The sequence below is a fragment of the Lutra lutra genome, chromosome 16 (assembly GCF_902655055.1).
Source record: "Lutra lutra chromosome 16, mLutLut1.2, whole genome shotgun sequence".
NCBI classification, from domain to species: domain Eukaryota; kingdom Metazoa; phylum Chordata; class Mammalia; order Carnivora; family Mustelidae; genus Lutra; species Lutra lutra.
Genome location: NC_062293.1, coordinates 56,917,380 through 56,938,523, shown reverse-complemented (window position 1 = coordinate 56,938,523; position 21,144 = coordinate 56,917,380). Strand labels below are relative to the sequence as shown.

Below are 21,144 nucleotides of genomic sequence, written 5' to 3'. Positions count from 1 at the left end.
TTCAAATGAGTGTTGTTTTACTCCATACAGATCACTACCTCGGGGCCCCATCTCAGATTGGCGCTGTATTTATTTAAATTGCTTTTGAAATGTTAATCACTGAATGTTAATAAACAAAGTAATTATTCTTGATTTTCTTATGGGTTCCATTTATTAAAGGGAACTGATATTATTCATGACTTCACCGGGAAGCACGAGATCCGAGATCCGTTAAGGAGGCTAATGCGCGCTCGCCTTGTGAAATTAACGAAGACGTTTTCTCATTGCATAATCAGTAAATTGGAAACAAGATTCTCACATTTCAGGGAAAGGTGCCTTCACAACTTCTCGCTCAATCTGATTAGTGCATTCACAGCGAGAGCTTTCTCTTGGGAGCCTTTCTGCAAGGAGGGTTTACCAGCTGAACTCATGTAATTCAGCAAGTTCAAGTGTGCCAATGGGGGCGGGTGGAGAAGACGAACTATATCCCCAGCCACTTTGATCATCCGCTCCGCCTGCTCTCCACCCCCCTGCCCACCGCCCACCCGCACATCTGCACTGGCCTGAGATCTTTCTGGCTCCAGTGGCACCAGCAAGTGATGTCTCCTTTGGCCAAGCAGACAAGAGCAGACCGAAGGAGCCAGAAAGCTCTCGGGGAGAGGCATGGGCAATCTGCAGCTGGCAGGAAGAGGAAGCCAGAGGAGCGGGGCGGTCAGCTCCTTCTCCGAGCAAAACCCTTACAGCCCTGGCAGGATGCCGGTTCAAAGCACAGGCTAAAGGGGTGGCCTGGCAACCTTTCTTGGACACTGCTCTTCTGGGGGCTCAGTAGGGGGAGGGAGAGATGCTGGCTCAGATCCATAAGGAATCTCCATCGTTTTCATGCTTGGCCCCTGCTTCTTAGTAAATGGGGTTCATATCCCAGAGCAGGGTCTTCTCCCTAAATGTGGGTCCTTTTTCTTTTAAAGATTTTATTTATTTATTTATTTGAGAGAGAGCGCGTGCACACAGTAGGGGGAAGGGCAGAGGGAGAAGCAGATTGCCCCAGACTGCTCAGGGCTCCATCCCAGGACCCATCCCAGGACCCTGAGATCATGACCTGAGCCAAAGGCAGACGCTTAACCCACTGAGCCACCCAGGCGCCCCAATGCCATCCTTTTATATAAAAGGCGCATTGTTAGAAAAGAGAGGAGAGCTTTCGTCAGACACAGAGCAGACCTTCTCAAGAAAAGAGGATGAGGTCATACAGAGGTTGGGATCCCAGGTTCCAGAGACGAAGTGCCAATCAGAGCTGGTCAGAGACGTGAGGGGAGGGATACCTTGCTGGTTTGAGTCACAGGAACTTTCACTAGTGACCAACAGTTCAAAGCAAGGAAAAAAAGTCTCAAAACATTACATCAGGAGAAAAAGAAGCTTGAAATGAACACAACATACATTTACTATGATAGATGATGATTAATCTTCTTACGAATTATGGATGCGGCATATAGAATTTGTCTCAACATTTTTCATAGGTGTTCCCTAAACTGACCGTCGTGTTTATAATAGGCAGCAATTAAATAAAATACATTTATTTCCGGTCTTAGAATGTTAAAAACAAAAGGCTCTCAAGTCCCATGGGGGGACAGATTCAGTGACTGTAAAGGTCCCTTACACCTTCCTTGAGGGCAGAGCTGTGAGGTGGACAGAACGTGGGCTCTGGCATTAGCCATGACTTTGAATCAAATCCTGCCACTCCCCACTGTGTAGCTTTGGGTTGGTTACTTCTCCCATGTCTTGTTCTCATTTACAAAAAATGGTGATACCACCTCCCTTCTGAGGTGGTTGGTGATGACCAGATCGAAGGACATTGGGCAGGTACCCAAGCCCCCCAGTGTGTGCATCAAAGCTCCCAGTCATAATTCCAACTGGGATCTCCCCGTGCCTTCCTTCCATCCCCTGCCTGACCCTGCTCCTGCCTGGCTTTTGCAGGTGGACACTGACCACGTAAGTGTGGGCATCTTTGGTTTAAGAGGCAGGAATCCAACAAGAGGAACCAGAAAAATGCCAGTATACGAAGGGGTTGAGATTTGCAGGAGAAATTTGAAGAGCCTTGTCCCATGGACCGCTTTGTTTGTCACACCAGGTGTATGTCCCTTGGGCACCATCTGTGTGGTCCCTCCCCAGGGATGGAGAATGGACCCGATGTGATGGGAGGGGAAGAAGCCGTGAGCTCCCCCTAGTGGCCATTGCCAAACACGCGGTCAAGGGCCTAGAGGGGCTTCGGACGGCATCCCTTCCTCCACAACCACCTGCCTCCATCCTTGTCCTGTCTTTAAACCTGCTTTCCAAACCTAGCCACGGCCTCTCCCGCGAGGGCAGAGACCATAAAGTAGAGACGCATGGCTCTCGTGGCCAGCACAACATGAAAGGACCATTTTATCACGTGCCGATACTGAACACATCTGATGCGGTGTTCAAAATCCAGATTTCTTTGAAAACATCAGAAGGTCTGGCAACACCCAGCTGTGCCCCCGCACTGGTCAAGGGCTGTTTACCAAACAAGCAAACATCTCTGCCCTCTTGGAGCTGCAGGTGTGGTGTGGGTGGGGAGAAACCACTATCTCATAAGGTTATGATGCTTGGTTTGGTGGGGGGCGGTGGACAGGGGAGGTGGGACCATGAAGGGCTACAGGGCACTGGGAAGACACAGGATTTTGCTCACAGTAGGTACAAAGTCAGTTTCGAGAAGGCAAGGGACAGGACCTGTTAACGTTTGACTAGCATTCCGGCTGCTGTGTCGTCCCTAGGGCTGGGGCCAGAAGCAGGAGCCTGCTGTGATTCAGGCAGGAGGTGAATTAGACTAGCACGGTGTTAGCCCAGGAGACTGAAGGCAGCTTGGTGAAACAGAATGAAACTCCCCCCATTTCTCCCGATTTCTGCTCCCACCCGGGGCAAAGGATTCCTGGTAGAAGCCCCCATCGGCTGTTAAGTCTAAGCCATTTATCTACTGGAGCAGGTGGGTCTCCCTCAACTTTTCCACAAATCTCGGTGGGTAGCCCAGCTTTCTGCAATTCCCGGCAGGTCGCTCAGCAGGACCCAGAAGAATACCAGCTGTGCAAGGGCCGATGCCAATCCCAGTGTGACTCAGGATCAGTTAACCATCAGTCAGCCTTGCTACTGAGCCAGGCTCTCTCTGGGGTTTTCTACACAATCATCTCTTTTTTCTCTTAGATGATGTCTTCTGTCCTTCTAGCTAGCCTGTTCTCAGCTCACACATGGCTCTCTCCAGAGCTTCCTTGAGCCAGAGGTCTTCACCGGGGCTGCCCCTCCCAATCAGGATGCAGGGACCCACCCATCTGACACAGGGCTGGGGTTGGGGCACAAGCTTGCAGGAGGCATTACTCCCATGGTCATGCAAGCATAGATGTGGCTTGTAGAGGACAACTCCTTAAATTCTGCACCCTAGGAGCCTCCCTCACTGCCCTGAGTGCCAGCTGTGGCTGTGGTCCCTCACGTGGGAACACCAGGAAAGGCGGCATACGCCTGGCCCACCATGTCTGTGAATCGCCTTGCAGGTGTGGTTCTGGGTTAGAGCCCAAGGCCAAGGCTCCCAAAAACTGCATGATAATAAGATGACAACTGTTCCTTTAAGCCGTTGAATCCTGGGGGGATTTGTTACATGGCAAGAGGCCATGAGAATAGCCCGTGACTTTAAGGAACTTAAAAGCTACTTGGAAAGCCAGGAAATGAGGGAATTAACCAAGTTAATTAGACAGAACCAGCAGGTAAGCTCTTATCTAGGTGAACATAGTGACTATCCCCACCCACGCACCCCATCTTCCCTGTCCCATCTGCTCCTATCCCCACCCCCTTCCCCTCATTTTGATTGCCCCTCCCCAAATCCTTGATTCCCATCCTGTGTCTCAAGTCACTGCAGGGCTGACACTTGCCGGAACCCTCAACCTGCTAGGACCCTAAATTCACAAGCTGCCTGGTCTCCCCAGCTTCACTTTGAATATACTGCGGAGAGTGGAGTCAAGGCTGTTTAGACCACAAATCCCTGGTCCTGGCTCCTGGTTCCTGGCAACAGGCATCCCATAAATTTTCTACCAAGAGACACATCCGTATAATTAGACCAAAGATATTGCAGACACAGACATATGTAAAGAGAGCGGGGCTGGGAGAAGGGTACCATTCATCAAAACCTCATCATAAATTCAAGTTGAAGGGCTGAAAGGAAACAAAACATGGACACTTCCCAAACCCAGCAGCTGGACCTTGCGCCGAAATCCCAAAATCACGGCAGCGCAACTCAACATCTGGGAGAGAATAAAAAATAATAAAGATTTAAAAAGAACAGACGCTGGGCAATTACCAGTTGAAGTGCGGTGCGGGAATATAAATTCTCCGAGAGCCTACAGACAGAAATATACATTGGCACGCGGGTCTTAGGACTGTGAATTTCATCCAGCTGTCGCCACTACTCTTTTTTATTGTGGCTAATATTTCTTTCGTAAATGCACTTTCTAAGCGATGAACATAATCACGTTCAGGCTGACATGACCTGAATTAGGGTTTTACCGCATTTTACTGACTCACCACTGGCAGCGCAGGGATGTTTCCAGAAGGACCCTGGTGCTGAGCAGTAGTACCGAAGAACGTTAGGAAGCATGTTATATGCAGACTTGAGAGACCTAGGTTCAAGTCCCGCCTCCCCCACTTAATTGTGTGGAACCTTTTCTCTGACCTGCTACACTTTTGAACAAATCTGAAAATAGAGGTAAAGCCTGCTCTATATTTCGGTGTATATAGATGTATAGGTAATTTATCTTCCCATCTCTTGTCACATTGCTTTCAGCTTCTTCCCCTGTGCAGAAATGCTTTTCCTGTTTGTTTCTTTGTTGGTTTGTTTCTTTGTTACTTTCTATGAGTAAGCTCTGTACTCAACTGGGGCTTGAACTCATAACCCTGAAACCAGGGATTTTCTTAGCCTTTTTCCTTTACCATCCCTCTCCTCCCATGAAATGTTACTATCACAGACATTGTATATCCTTGCGTTTGATACATAAAAAAGGGGCCAGATTCTTCCAGTTCCCCAGACTCAATTTTTGCCCCCTTGTTGGCAGAATTGCCCCAGTTGAGAATGTCCTTCCTAGAAATGTAAGTCCATTTTCCACAGACCAGCGATATAATAGTTCTTTCCAATGAGCTAACGCGCCTTCCCGTTAAGGTCCTTAAACCTTTTATGGGACTAGAGCCCCTTCGCTTGCTGCTGGCAGCTTAAGGCACAGATGAAGACGCGTGACAGCATGTGAGGCTGTGGTTCTGTCAGGCTCCATAATGATTCCTCTGAAACTTAGCGACTCAAGACCCACGTTACTTTTCACTTTCTGGTGTGTAGCTGTGTGGTCCTCTGGCTCAGGGCAACCGACAGGCTTCAACTGGGATGTTGGCCGAAGCTGACAAGTTCCGAGATCATTCACTGATCCCTGGCAGGACTGAGTTCTTCAGAGTCTGTTGGACAAAGGACCTCAGTTCTTTGATGGTCCCTGTCGGGAGCTCCCTGTGGCTCCTTGCTTCATGGACCTTTCCAAAGGGTAGCCTGGGACAGGGGAGCTCCCTCCCTCTGAGAGGGACAGGGAGAGAGAAAGAGTGGGAGGGAGGAAGGGGGAGGTACTGTGTGTGCAAGACAGAAGTCACAGTCTTAAGTGACCTGATCTCAGCAGTGACTTCCCATCCCCTTTGCAGTGCTTTGTTTCCTGGGTGGGTACCGGGAGGCAGCATCTTTGGGAACTACTTTGGAAGCTGCCTACTGCCATGGGCAAGCTAAAATCAGAGAACAGAGGGGTCACAATTAGGCCATGGGTGGTCTAGGTAGGGTGGAGGCTCGACCATCAGGCTGGCAGCTGGGGACCTGTCATGAAGGCAACGCCATGGGCCAGACACAAAAGGGTGCTGAACAGTCAGGCAGCTGGGGGAGTCAGGTGTCGCATCAAGGAAGGAAGGATGCCCCGGACCCTGAGAGCCTCCCCGCTCAAGCAGCCCAGGCTGCAGAGATAAGTCAGGACAGTGGGAAAATGTTAAAAACTTGGTAACATCGCTCTGAGCCAGGAAGCTTCTTACACACTGTCTCCCTGATAAAGATTGATCCTAGATCCTGGTGAGTCAGAGCTCGAAGGTGGGAGCTGTGAACCTCTTTAGGAAGGGCCCTCGAATGGGGCAGTGTAGTGGCAGAGCCCAGAGCTGATGGGGAAGCGGCACGGGGAAGGTTCTGGAACCAGGTAAATGGGCTAAGTGCCACAGCCCAGCCGTTTGCCAGTTGTGGGACTTTGGGCGAGTTGATTGACCTCAAACCTGAGTTTCCTCTTCTCTAAGATGATACTTAACCCACAGTAAGGCTGAGAAAATGAGATGAGATGCTAGAAGCTTCCTCAAAAATCCCCCATATAGTGTCTGCTGAAGAGGAAACAATAAATGTTTATTATTGTTATTATTATATAAAGGTAATACGTTTAGAAAGGGAAATGAGTCCAATCCTTAAAATCAAAGCAACACCAATTTAAAAAGGCTCATCTTCTCTGGTGGAGAAGATAAGATCTAACTCAGTTTCATGCTTCCTAATAAAGGGTGGCAGGCAGTGGTCCCATGGCCATTTTAGGCCAGGGATTGGGGTTGGTGCCTTATAAGGCTACCTTTATGTCCTCCTCCCAACCACAGAAGGGAACAAGTGATAGGAGTTATTATTCCCATTTCACAGACGAAGTCACAGAGATTAGAAAGGTCAAATATGTTGCTCAATCATGCAGGGAACATCAGTCAGACTCAGCAATTGAACACAAACCCTTTGGGGTCTGAATCCAAGACTTTGTGAAGACCAGGGATCCTGTTTTACCTGAGAAACCTGGTTGAGTGGAGAAGTTAACCGGAGCCTACCCGTAGGACAGGGAGGAACTGCTGGGAGAGTCCACATTGTAGAGGATAGGACAAGAGTCAACTCGAAGGTCAGGGGAATGATGTTTCCAGCCAGGAACTTTTGGAAAAGGAGGCATTTCTCCTTAGGGAATCAGTGTCAGAATCCAAGATAGTAGAGAACCACCTTATTAATTCATTACCATTGGGGTCTCCCCTGAGAAGGAGTGCTCTTTACCTAGAACAGATTTAAATTGACAAATGGTCTCCAGAAGGCTTCTGGGCTTCCTGGGAGGTTTTCATCAAGGATGGGAGAGTCTGGGGCGCCTGGGTGGCTCCATCAGTTAAGCGTCTGTCTTCAGCTCGGGTAGTGATCCCAGGGTCCTGGGATCAAGCCCTTCATCGGGCTGTCTGCTCAGAGGGGAGCCTGTTTCTCTCTTTCCCTCTGCCTACTTGTGCTCTCTATCAAATAAATGAATAAACAAAATCTAAAAAAAAAAAAAAAGGTTGGGAGAGTTTCTAACACTATTTTTCAGATACCCAGATACCCACAGCTCCCATCAGGACTCCTGTGGGTGAGTAAGCACCCAACGTAAATGTCAGCTGTGGGCACAACCCACAATTGCTGTGGGTACAACCGTTGAGGTTCTTAGATGCTGGAAAGTCTAAGCAGAAAGAGATTTCCTCCAGGGTACTGGGCCGTTTGCAACATGTCCAAGAAGGTTGGAGAACCCAGGGCAGGCATCACCCAGCCAGGAACCATGTGACCGATGACCATGCCACAGGACTTCCCTGTTTTAAATTCTCCATTAAAGGTGTCTGGGATGTACTTCAGAATAATATGGAAGAGGGGAGAGCATGGCCTGACGTGAATCCCTGTTGAAGCCAGAGCAGGTAAATGAGAGGTGTTTTTTTTTTTTTTAAACTAGTCTGTTTTTAAAAACAGATTTTAATTTTTAAAAATTTTTAAAAAGATTTATTTACTTATTTATTTGACAGACAGAGATCACAAGTAGGCAGAGAGGCGGGGTGGGGGCAGGGTGCGGGGGAAGCAGGCTCCCTGCCAAGGAGAGAGCCCGAAGCGGGGTTCGATCCCAGGACCCTGAGATCATGACCTGAGCTGAAGGCAGACGCCTAATGACTGAGCTACCCAGGTGCCCCAAATACCATCTAAATTTAGGTTTTTAATTCCCAAAGAAAACCTGTCCCCAAGGGCAGTCACCGCCCTTCCGCTTTCCTCCTCTCTCCAACCCCCGGCAACCAGTAACGTCTGTCCGTTCCCACAGATTAGCCTATTCTGAACATCTCGAATAAAGGGAATTATAGAGCATGTGGTCTTTCATAACTGGCTTCTTTCACTGAGCATAGTGTTTCCTGGGTTCCTCTATGTTGTGGCTAATATCAGGGCTTCATTCTCAGCGTTGAATGACATTCCATTGTATGGATAGATCACATTTTCTTTGTCCATTCATCCGTTGGTGGACACTTGGGTTGTTTTTATCATCAAGGTCCCGATGTCTGAATTGTGGTGCTATGAACATTGGTTAGAAAAGTTATCTGTTTGAGTCCCTGCTTCCAGTTCTTCTGGATATATACCTAGGACTGGAATCGCTGGATCATATGGTAATTCTATGTATAGCTTTCTGAGGTCCTGCCAGACTGCTTCCCACAGCAGCTGCGCCATTTTCCATTCCCACCAGCAAAGCACAAGGCTTCCAATTTCTCCACATCCTTGCCAACTCTTGTTATTTCTGATCCTGGCCATCCTAGTGGGTGTGAGTGGTATCTTATTGTGGTTGGGATTTGCATTTCCCTGATGGCTAATGATGTTGAGCCTCTTTTCATGGGCTTATTGGCCATTTGTCTATTTTCTTTGGGGGAACTGTCTATTCAAGTCCTTAGCGCATGTTTAAATAGGGTTTTTGAAGATATTTTTAATTGAGTTTAAGGATATTTTTAATTGAGTTGAGAAAGGAGTTGGTACTTCTTCCTATATTCTACAAGTCCCTTATCAGGAAAACGATTTGCAAATATTTACCCCCATTTCGCAGGTTGTCTTTTCGCTTTCTGGAATGTGTTGTGTGAAGGACAAACGTTTTAAGTTTTGATGAAATCTAACTTACTTTTCCATCTAGTGCCTATGTGTTTTTGTGTGTGACGTCTAAGAAATCATTGCCTAAACAACTTCATGAAGATTTGCTCTTATGTTTTCTTCAAAGGGTTTTATAGTTTTTGCTTGTTTGTGTAGGGGGATGATCTATTTTGAGTTAGTTTGGGGGTATGAAGTGAAGTGGGGGGTCTGCATTAATTCTTTTGCATGTGGTTATCCGTCCATCTTGGCATACATTGAGAATTTTCCACAATAAAAGCTAAACATAAGGAAAGGCAATGACAAAAAAAAAAGTTATATGCTGGGTAGGAACTCTCCGTAATTACTAATAACAACCACTTAAGAATGGCTTCCACAAGACGAATTTGTGCATTTACTTACTTATTTTAGGTAAAAGAATTCCAGAGGAAGGTACAGCTGATGTGGCAGTCTGATCATCACTAATGAACCAGTATCTTGCTATTTGTTTGTTTTGGCATTCCTCTACATGGCCCACATGCTCAGGGTTGCCTCGTGGTCACAAGATAGCTGCTGGAACACCAGCCAACACATCTGTGCTATGAGCAGGCAGGAAAAAAAAAGCGATTATACCTCTCTAAATAACTTTTCCTGGAACTCATTTAAAAACCTGTCTTTACACCCCAACGGCTACTCTTATGGTGGGGACAAGCACATCAATGTACTTGTCAGTATAAGAACCGGAAGTTCGGGGTCCGTGTGTGGTTATCGAGTAGCCAAAGCACCGGGCCGTGATGGAGAGTGGCAGTTGTCCATCCCGTATCTAGTCTTTGGGATCTTTAGTGGCAAGTAGGATTGTGGGATTATGAGCCCAGGATTGCCAGAAATTTCAAGTTTTAGAAGCTTCAGTTTTACATTTTGTATGAACACTCCAGATTTTTTAGCGTTGGCCACCAACGAACCAAAAAAAAAAAAAAAAGAATCTTGCCTGGGCCAAACACCATACATCTGTGGTCCATATTCCGTTTCTGTGCTGCTCTTTGGCAACCTCTGCCTTTGGGTGGACATCAGAGCCCTCTAGACACCTGAAGAGCACAGGGATGGCATTACATTTCCTGTGTGGCTCTGAGCCAGTGGGGGGAAGTCACGAGGAAAGAGGTTTTGGCTCAACTCTGGGAAGAACTCCATCCGCAGAGCTGTCAGAAACAGAAGGAGCTGCCTGGGGAGGTAGGAAGTTCTCTGTTCCTGGAGGTGTTTGAGCAGATGCTGGAGAACTGCTTGGCAAGGACTCCAGAGTCTCCCCAGCAACCCCAGGGGTGTCTGAGGCTGGTAGAAAATTGTCCTGATGACGAATTATGCAGTGGTGACACGCTGAAGGAGACCCCCGCAGGGGAGGGGGAAGACAGGATGCTATGCCTCCGGGTTTTAGGGCTCTGGGCAAGCCCACCAGCGGCTGTGTCCCTGCCCTCCAGAGGACAAGCAAGGGAACATAGGAAATGCCCTCACCATCAATGTGTCCCCTGTTAACTTTACCCTGTAGGGACAACGAAGGTGGACTTCCCCCGATCCTCATAAGTGTGATTTGACTCATCTCCACCAACAGCAGATCGCACAACAGCTATGTGGTTTCTTTTAGGGAGAATGACGCGGGCTGTTCAATGCAATTTATTTACTCATTCATGCTTTCAGGGCTGGCGTCTCAGGCTCACACCCTGTGCAGGCGCGCCACGACCCATATCTGGAAGGATGCTAGGTTTGGCTTAATGCTTTTCTGTCCTCTGAAACTTCTTTGTCGCTTTTGAACGAGGGGCCCTACATTTTCATTTTGTACTGGGCCCTGCAAATTGAGTAGCCTTGTCCTCTTTACTTTTACTCAGAACTACAGAAGAAAAGTGCAAGGCTTTCAGTTTACAGAGTCTCACACAACGTGCTCACACACTAGTTGGGGAGATGGGGAGACCCATGAAGGTGAGAGGTGAGCATGGGAATATCCGCTAGTGACGTACGAGGTATCTGTAAGAGGGACATCTGACTTAGATAGGGATGGGGGAAGAGAAGGCTATTCAGGAATCCAGGTCTGAACTTCAATTGCTGGTTCAAATTCCTTCTTCCATTCATTCATTATAGGAAAATGATAGGCAAGCACATGGCTGCTTAAGTAGGGACTACATTTCCCAGCATCCCCAGCAGTTAGTTGCAATCACATGACTAGTTATCGCCAATAGAATGCAAGGAGATGATGAGGGCCACTATCTGATCTGGACCACACAGCATCCCCATGTGCCTTCTTCCTGTAGGTGGAAATCTACCTAAGGAGGTGAGCCAGCTTCAATCATTCAGGGGACCGTGGGGGTCTGGAGGCAGGCAGTGTGATAACTGGAAGGAACCTGGGTCCCTGAATGACCACTAGGAACAAAGCTGCCCACTCACCTGGACAGCTCATCTCAGAACTTACTACATGAGCAAAAAGAAGTTTCTAGTCTTTAAGCTGCTGCATTCTGGGACCTCTTTGTTAGCCTATTCTAGCAGGTGTAATGAGTAAACAGTGGTTAGCTATGTGAAGAAAGGGAGAGGAGGGACTGTGAAGCATCCAGTTGAGAGAGAACATAACCCATTCAGGGAACTGGGAGTGTTTTGAGATACCTGAAGCTATGGCTTGTGGTGGGGCAGGGCTGGGCTGCTTTAATCAAATACTTTGGACAGGGGGCTGAGGCATCAGATAAGTATTCTCACAAGAGGCTGGGCAGTCTAAGATCAGGGGGCCTGCAGATTCAGCATCTGGCAAGGGCTCCCCTCCTGGCTTACACACAGCCACCTTCTCACTGTGTCCTCACAGGGCATGGGGAGAGGGCTTTGGTCCCCCTTCCTCTCCTCATAGGGGCACAAATGCCATCATGCAGGCTCCACATGAATGACCTCATTTAACTCTAATCAGAACTTCAAACTGCAAACTTTTTTGGGGAGTGGGAAACACAAACATTCAGGTCTTATTAGGCAAGGAGAAGGAAGGCGGGACTGTATCTTCATCCTTGTGTGCCAGACAAGGGGCAGTCGTCCTATTGGCTGCAGGGAGCCAAGCCGGGAGCGACCTGATGGGATTAGCTTCTCGGTTTGCCAGCTTAAGTCGTAACCTGCACATTTTAAAATTTATTTAATTTATGAGATATTTCAGAAGACTAGCCAGGAATACAATAAGCACTCATATACCCTACCACCTAGCTTGAAAAATACATTACAGATAAAGTCCCAGTACCTCTTTCCTGATTCCATTTTCAACTTAGTTTTTTTTTTTTTTTTTTTTTTTTTTTGGTCTGGTTGGTTTTGGTTTTGTTTTCTTTCTTAAGATTTATTTATTTATTTGAGAGAGAGAGAGCATGAGTAGGGAAGCAGTAGAGGGAGAGAATCTGGAGCCTGACATGCGGCTTGATCTCACGACCCTGAGATCGTGACCTGAGCCAAAACCAACAGTCAGATGCTTAACTGACTGAGCCACCCAGGTGCCCCTGTTTTTTTTTTTTTAATTTTATTTTTTATAAACATATATTTTTATCCCCAGGGGTACAGGTCTGCGAATCGCCAGGTTTACACACTTCACAGCACTCACCATAGCACATACCCTCCCCAATATCCATAACCCCACCCCCCCCAACCCCCCTCCCCCCATCAACCCTCAGTTTGTTTTGTGAGATTAAGAGTCACTTATGGTTTGTCTCCCTCCCAATCCCATCTTGTTTCATTTATTCTTCTCCTACCCCCTTTACCCCCCACGTTGCATCTCCTCTCCCTCATATCAGGGAGATCATATGATAGTTGTCTTTCTCCGATTGACTTATTTCGCTAAGCATGATACCCTCTAGTTCCATCCACGTCGTCACAAATGGCAAGATTTCATTTCTTTTGATGGCTGCGTAGTATTCCATTGTGTATATATACCACATCTTCTTTATGGTTTTGAGGGCAGTTGGATAGGGCAAGAATGGAACCAGAGCCTGCATCATTGACTCTCTGGTGTGTCCTCATCATCATGCCAGACATTATAGGTACCCATACTGTGAGAAGCAGCCATGGCTGGGTGAGGGAAAAAACCCAACAACAACACTTGTGCATTCCCAGAATGAGGAAATTCCCTTCTGAGACCAGGTGCAGCACGCTGGAGGGGTATGTGTTTCTGCAGAGCAAATACAGGATGTGATGGATACTTGCAAAGAATCTTCAGCCACCCTCTACTTCTGATCCACGTGTAGATAAACGGTGTGGTCCAAAGAAGCCTGAACTATGTTTTGGGAAGCTTTATAGCTCTGAGAGGGACCCTGAAGGACTGGAGGTACAGTGGTCATCCATCTTTTCATTCTTCGTGGCTGTGACTTTGGAAGAGAAAGGAGGGGGGCTTTGGAAGTAAACAGCTGGTGATGATGGTGGTGTTGAGGAGGGTTCTATTTCTCTGGGCAAGAGGCCAACACAGTGCAACCTGAGGCTACTGGCAAAGGACAGAGAGTGCCACAAAGTTAGAGAAGACTGTGTTTGGCCGATGGCATCAAAGGGCATCGAAAAAAATGATTGTTACAGGATGCAGAGTGGACAGCTGTTGTTTTTGTCTGCTTAACATCCATTTGTCATCTTCGTTCAACAGTCTCTTTAGCTTTGAAGGGAAGCCATCCATCTTCATCTCATAATCTGTGTGGCCAAAGCAGGCCAGTCCTAGCCTTTGGCACCCAAACGAAGTCTACCTAAATCTCAATGACTGGTTCAGAGCTGGCCACATGACCCTATCTAGGTTATTGCTCTTCTTGCTGACACTTCGCTCAAATGATTGGGAATGAGGTGTGCTTTCTTTCTCTACTAGAGCAGCCAAGATGGTCAATTTTATGTTTTGAGCTGATGAATGCCACCTTGCTTTAATGAGACCAAGAATGAAGCCAACATAGCAGAATGCTGAGCCTGATGAGAGGGAGAGAGAGAGAGAAAGAGAGAGAGAGAAGTTCCTGAAAACGGTACAGCACCTGGAGTTAGCCGTACCTGAAGCTAACCCTACCTCTGGCCTTTTTAGTTATAGTTAGTTATATTCTCTTATATTCTCCCTGCCCCCTTTGGTTTACAGTAGTTTCAGTTGACTTATTACCACTGATGGTTCAGGAGAAAATGGAAAACTGTCTTTGTAAAATAGTCCAAAACAGGGTAATAGAGACAGTGTCATTATTCTTGAGCAAAAATAGAGACAGCTGGACCAGAACTTTATGGCCTTACATGTCTATCTCCCGATGCAAAGGGCATAGGGAATAGATAAGGCAAGATTTTCATGTTACTGAAAGAAATTTGATCTCATAGGGCACCTGGGTCGCTCAGTCGATGAAGTGTCTGCCTTTGGCTCAGGTCATGATTCCAGGTTCATGGGATCAAGCCCCACATGGGGTTCCTTGCTCAGTAGGGAGCCTGCTTCTCCCTCTCCCTTTATTGCTTCCTCTCTGCTTGTGCTTTCTCTCTCAAATTATTAGAGGAAATCTTTAAAAATATATAATTTCATAAGGATCACTGTCACATGGAGGGAATTCATAACAAGGCAATGTCAATGGAAGGCTACATGTTGTTTAAAAGATGTAAACCTAGTAGGAAGTCTGAAAAGTGTGTTGCATCTCCTGCAAAGAAGGTCTGTCCATCAGTGTTGAGAGCTTTGGGGTCAGGACTAAAAAGGAGAACCACTGACACAAGATCCCACTCTACCCTCCCACCCCCCCACCCCCAGGCTAGAGGAACCTTCCAGAAGATGCTTTCCTAACTCGTATCACAAAAGGCCACAAAACAGGGTTTTCACGGGGAATTCCACTTACCCACACATAAGCTGGAATTCTCCTTTTGCTAAAGTTTAGAACATCTGATAAATTATTAGTTTACTTTGCTAACAGTTTCTCAGAACATAGGAGGAGGTAGCAATGGAAGGAACCGTTCTTTTAATTTTTTAAAAAAAGATTTCATTTATTTATTTGAGAAAGAGAGTGCATGCTTGTGCATGCATGAGGAGGAGGGGCAGAGGGAGAGGAGAAACAGACTCACCGCTGAGCTTGGAGCCTGAAGTGGGGCTCGATCCCAGGACCCTGAGATCATGACCTGAGCTGAAGTCAGATGCCCAACCCACTGAGCCACCAGATTCCCCTGTTCTTTTAACTTTTTGAAAACCACTTTCTTCCTTGAATATAAAAGGGAGCTTGGATAATTGGATGGAAAATTGCATAAAGTGATGGTGCAATAGCAGCCACTTAAATATCAATTTGTCAGGTATAAGTGAGGGGAGATGTCTGCCAGATGCGGGCCAAGTATTTTGTGAATAGGTTCATTTACTCTCCACCGTGATTTTAAGGGGCGCCTTCCAGTACGAGCCTCATTCCACAGATAAGGAGACAGAGATGGAGCTAAACTGAATGAATTCCCCAAACCAGACTGGTGTTCTAACCAGGATTCGAACTCTGCCATCTGGATCCTAACTGCGACAGTATGTTTCCTATTTCCTCCCATTTAAGTAAATTCCTCATTTTATTTTATGCTTATCATTTTGTGGATCTTTTAAAAAAGATTTTATTTTTTTATTTGAGAGTGAGAGAGACAGAGTGTGAGAGAGCAAGTGAGCATGGGCAGGGGGAGGGACAGAGGGAAAAGCAGGCCCCCACTGAGTAGGGAGCCTGATGCGGGGCTCCATCCCAGGACCCTGAGATCATGACCTGAGCCAAAGGCAGACGCTTAACTGACTGAGCCGCCCAGGTGTCCCTTGTGGCTTGATTTTCCCCCTTCTTCTTCTTCTTCTTCTTCTTTTTTTTTTTTTTTAGTAGTTTTTTGGTTTGTTTGTTTGTATGTTTTTTAGAAGGCTCCACACCCAATGTGGGGCTCGAACTCAGGACCCCAAGATCAAGAGTTGCGTGGGGGCACCTGGGTGGCTCAGTGAGTTAAAGACTCTGCCTTTGGCTCAGGTCATGATCCCGGGGTCCTGGGATCGAGCCCCGCATCGGGCTCTCTGCTCCGTGGGGAGCCTGCTTCTCCCTCCCTCTCTGCCTGCCTCTCTGCCTACTTGTGATCTCTGTCTGTCAAATAAATAAAAAATAAAATCTTAAAAAAAAAAAAGAGCTGCGTGCTTCATGGACTGAGTCAGCCAGGCACCCCTCTATTTCCCCTTCTACTTGATATCATAATACAAGACTTTTCCCATTAAAAAAAACTCTTAATTTTTAAAAAGATTTTATTTAAATTCAAGTTGGTTAACATATAGTGTATTATTAGTTTCAAGGGTAGAATTTAGTGATGCATCAGTTTTCTATAAACCCCTTGCTCATTCCATCAACCACGCTCCTTCATGCCCATCACCCAATTACTCCATCCCCATCTTAATTTTTTTTTTTTTAATTTTTTTATTTTTTTCAGCATAACAGTATTCATTATTTTTGCACCACACCCAGTGCTCCATGCAATCCGTGCCCTCTACAATACCCACCACCTGGTGCCCCCAACCTCCCACCCCCCACCCCTTCAAAATTCTCAGATCGTTTTTCAGAGTCCATAGTCTCTCATGGTTCACCTCCCCTTCCAATTTCCCTCAACTCCCTTCTCCTCTCCATCTCCCCTTGTCCTCCATGCTATTTGTTATGATCCACAAATAAGTGAAAGCATATGATAATTGACTCTCTCTGCTTGACTTATTTCACTCAGCATAATCTCTTCCAGTCCCGTCCATGTTGCTACAAAACTTGGGGATTCATCCTTTCTTTCTTTCTTTTTTTTTTTTTTTTTTTTTTTACAGCGTTATAAACATATATTTTTATCCCCAGGGGTACAGGTCTGCGAATCGCCAGGTTAACACACTTCACAACACTCACCATAGCACATACCCTCCCCGATATCCATAACCCCACCCCCTCTCCCAACCCCCTCCCCCCATCAACCCTCAGTTTGTTTGTGAAATTAATTAATTTTTTAATTAAAAAAAAAAGCACACAAGTGCAAAGTAGAGACTAATCTAAGGCAAACCCATGAACCCGTCACACAGCTTCAATAATTAGCAACCAATCTTGTCTCCTCTGTTCACTCCCCACTCCATTATCCAAAGCAAATTGCAGACAGCACGTTATTTTATCTGTAAATACTCCAGCATGCAATTTTAGTAATTTCTCTTTCTTTTTTTAACTGCGATCTCCTCAGGAAACCATGGCACTATTGAGTAACTCTTATATCCTATGGAGAACTTCAATATTTGGTCACAGTGTTAAGAGCTCTTGGTTTCAGTCCCCAAATCCCTGATTGAAATGACCTAAGTAATTTCTTAATATTATCAGAATCCAGTCTGTGCTCGGATTTTCCTCATGTAAACATTACTGTAAATGCCCTCCTTGATTTGGTTCTGAGGACATGTCAGAAAGGATGGGTGCATGGTGGGGAGGTGTCAGAAAGCTTGATCCAAGGGCGAGACAGTGAACAAACAAGAACGTGCCCCAAATTTCTGAAAGTTCAATAGAAAGAAATATATCTGACTCCATCTCCCATTGTGCTGTCCAGTGTGGTGGGACTAGCCACACATGGCTGTTTACATTTAAATTAATTAAAATACAATTTTATTTTTTTTTAATTTTAATTTTATTTATTTATTTGACAGACGGAGATTACAAGTAGGCAGAGAAGCAGGCAGAGAGAGAGGGGGGAAGCAGGCTCCCCGCTGAGCAGAGAGCCCGATGCGGGGCCCGATCCCTGGACCCTGAGATCATGACCCGAGCTGAAGGCAGAGGCTTAAACCACCGAGCCACCCAGGTGCCCCTAAAATACAATTTTAAAGTCAGTCCCCTGGTGGTCAGTGGCTATGCGTGGTTGGTGGCTACCATATTGGACAGGATAGACACAGGACATTTCCACCATTGAGGAAAGTTCTGTTGGACAGCTGGTCTACTGGAGTCAAAGAAGAGATGGTACTTACAAGGAGGCAACAGATTCTAGATAATTTTGTTTAAACCTGCATTTATAATTGTGGAAGGTCTTAGAAGAGGGCAGCATGCCCACATGGGAAACTTGACCAATTTAACATTCAAGAGGAAGCTGGATACATGCCTCAGGTCTCACTGCTCATTTAACAGTTTTAATTGAACAATCTCCACTTTGCCTTGTGCCAACAAGAGGTTTGCTTTATTTTTAAACTTAACTTCCTTTTCTCAAAAAAAAAAAAAAGAAAAGAAAAGAAAAAAAAAAAAACCCTACTCATGCTCAGCAGTGGAAAAACTGAAGTTAGCCCAATCTTATAAATATATCAGCTGTGTCCAGCCACTTCCAGTTTAAAATAGCTTCATTTCAAGGAAACCTTCTGGCACACTCAGGTTGGTATTTTCTATGGTAGTCCAGTGCTGAGCCCCGGCTCTGGGCTCTGGAAGATGAGGAGAGCTTTATCCATTGGTGCTCCTTCCCTTCCTCCTTGAAGTCCTTTGTGTCTTCTCCAAGAGTCCCCTTGTGGGAAGTGAAGGAGGACCTCTCCTTTCTCTTCCAGGCTGGGCTTCTCTGTTTGATCCATCCCTCAGTGTCTGGTGGTAGCTGTCCATTTGGGATCCCAGGTGGGATTCAGCTGTGATCCTGTCTCTGGTATAGGCAATGACCTTGACAGTGTGTCTATCCAAGGTCCTCGGCTGGGTGGATCTTCAAAGGCAGGTGGTCAAGCTTTCAGACCCCCAGCCACTCCAACCCCGCAGCAGGAGTCTCCCTCCTTGGTCAGCTGGGCTGTCTTTCCCAGGTCAGCCCACCATTACCCAGGATGGTGGGACCTTCTCATATGGGTCTTCTTGTATGAAATGCCAGGGATGAGGCACTGTCTTTTGTGTGCCCTAGCCGATCACCCCACAACTGTAGACACAAGTGAGATGCCAACTTCCAGTTAATAACTTCAGGAAAAAAGGGTTACATGGGCCCATTCCAGACTCTCTCTTCTACCTCACAGGTACCTCTTTTGGAGTCCTCCAGTTTGAGAAGACGGGTCAGGCATCCCCATATTGCATGGGATGGGGGCAATGGTTGAAGTCACTTCTCTTATCTCTTCCTGGTGCTGAAAGCTACTGACCCACTTTAAAGGGGCATATCAGTTATCTGTTGCTATGGATCCAATAACCCCAAAACTTAGCAGCTTAAAACAATAAATAAGGGGCCCCTGGCTGGCTTGGTCAGAAGTGTCTGGGGCTCTTAATCTCAGGGTCATGAGTTCGAGCCTCACGTTGAGTATAGAGATTACTTAAATAAATAAACTTTTTTAAAAAAGCCCAATTCCTATCTCATGAAGGTTCTGAGGGTCTGGAAACCACATGTGGTCTAACTGGGTGGCTCTAGCTCAAGACCTTTCATGTGGTCTCAGTTAGAATGTCAGCTGGGGTTGCTTCATCTGAAGGCTTGACTGGGGCCACAGGAGCCACTCCCAAGATGGCAGCAATCACATGCCCCTTGGCCAGAGATTTTAATTTCTTGCTCCATGGGCCTCTCCAGAGGGCTGCTTACGATATGGGGACTGACTTTCCCCAGAGCAATTCATCCAAAAGAGAGAGAATGACCAAGACGAAAGTGTCTTTTATAACCTAATCTCAGAAGTGCTGTATTCTGTTCGTCCCACAGAATGACCCTCATATAGTGTTGGGAGGGGAGCTACCTAAGTGTGAGACTCTTGGGAGGCAGGGATGCTGGGGGTCGATGGAGGCTGGCCACCATGATGAGGTCCATTGATTGTGAGGCTCTGGCTGGGACTCCAACTCTCTTTTAACTTAGCCCTTCAGTATTAAGCAAGTTGTTTTTGCCATGCATGAGCTTTTCTGGGAAAGATCCAGTCATGCTCTTTGCTGCAATTACCTTGTACAACTTATAAAATTACAATTTATTATTATCATATGAGTAACATGTACTCTGTGTAGAAAAGGAAAAACACACAGAGAAGTAAAAAAGCAGATAAAAATCATCTCTTAGATCACTGTTCAAAAACAAATTCTGACATTATGGTTTTATAGAATTTTTTCCATATGAATGTTTACTTTTACAGAATCTTCCCTGTTTGTTCATGCTTTTAACAATCATCCTTAAAATATCTGTATGTGTCAGTGATTCTGCTTCTAAAAATTTACCTAAGGAAATATTCAAGTCCATGAGCAAGGAGTTAGTTTCAACCAGTTTAACCCAATATATTTATCCAATAATCTTAATGTGGTTTTACATTTGTTTGCATTTCAGATTTAGAAATATTTCTTCATGGTTTCTGGTTCCAGAAGTTTTTATGCTCCTCTAAGCTTACTTAAGTTAATTTTTAAGTGGTGAGATTTTTTTAAAGACTACTTTCTTTGCATTATAATCAAAAAGATACAATTATGGCCATTCAGTGCCCTCTCTGGTTATTATTTTTTTCCTTCATTTTTTGGTTTATTTGTTCTTTTCCTCTGAAGTTTGAAAAAAATTTTCAAGCTGGTCCTGCCACCTGAATATTCACCTGTTGTAATTTTAAAATTACCGAGTCTGGGTGGCTCAGTCGTTAAGACTCTGCCTTCAGCTCAGGTCATGGTCCCAGGGTCCTGGGATTGAGTCTTGCATGGGAGTCCCTGCTTAGCGGGAAGTCTGCTTCTCCCTCTGCTCCTCCCCCTATTCATGCTCTCTCTCTCCGACAAATAAATGATAAATAAATTAATCTTAAAAAATAATTAAAGCAATAAACAGTCTCTTAGAAGCACCCTCCCTCCATTAACCACTGTTCTGAAGTTTGGGCTTATAGTCTTGCAACAAACACGTGTATCTTTATACAATGCATTGTTTAGTTAATGCAATTTTTCCCTTATGTAAATGCAGTCAATTTGTGTATGCTCTTCTGTGAATTGCTTCTGCCTCCTGCCCAACATTATGTTTGTGACATTCATCTCTGTTGATGGATGTGGTTGCAATTAGTTTCTACTGTGCTGCAGTATTTCATTGTATGAACACACCACATCATACCGATCCGCCTGTGGATGCTGAGACATTCCTGGGTTCTTGCAACTACAAGCAACACTGTTGTGAACATTCTAGCAGACGCCATCCAGGGCACACATGCAAGGCTTTCTCTAGAGCACCCATACCCAAACTTGGCAGCACGTTGGAGTCATGGGAGAATTTAAGAACTATTGAGATGTGGGAGCCCCTGGGTGGCTGTTAAGTGTCTGCTTTTGGCTCAGATCATGATCCCAGGGTCCTGGGAT

The 21,144-nt window shown here is 45.9% G+C and overlaps 1 non-coding gene across 1 annotated transcript; it reads right to left on the bottom strand.

The window, feature by feature from the left end:
- Positions 1-17,097: 17,097 nt before the first annotated feature.
- On the bottom strand, positions 17,098-17,224 carry LOC125088250 (small nucleolar RNA SNORA25). The gene has a single exon (XR_007123647.1). It is a non-coding gene; the product is annotated as a small nucleolar RNA SNORA25 (small nucleolar RNA).
- Between the last annotated feature and the right edge of the window lie 3,920 nt (positions 17,225-21,144).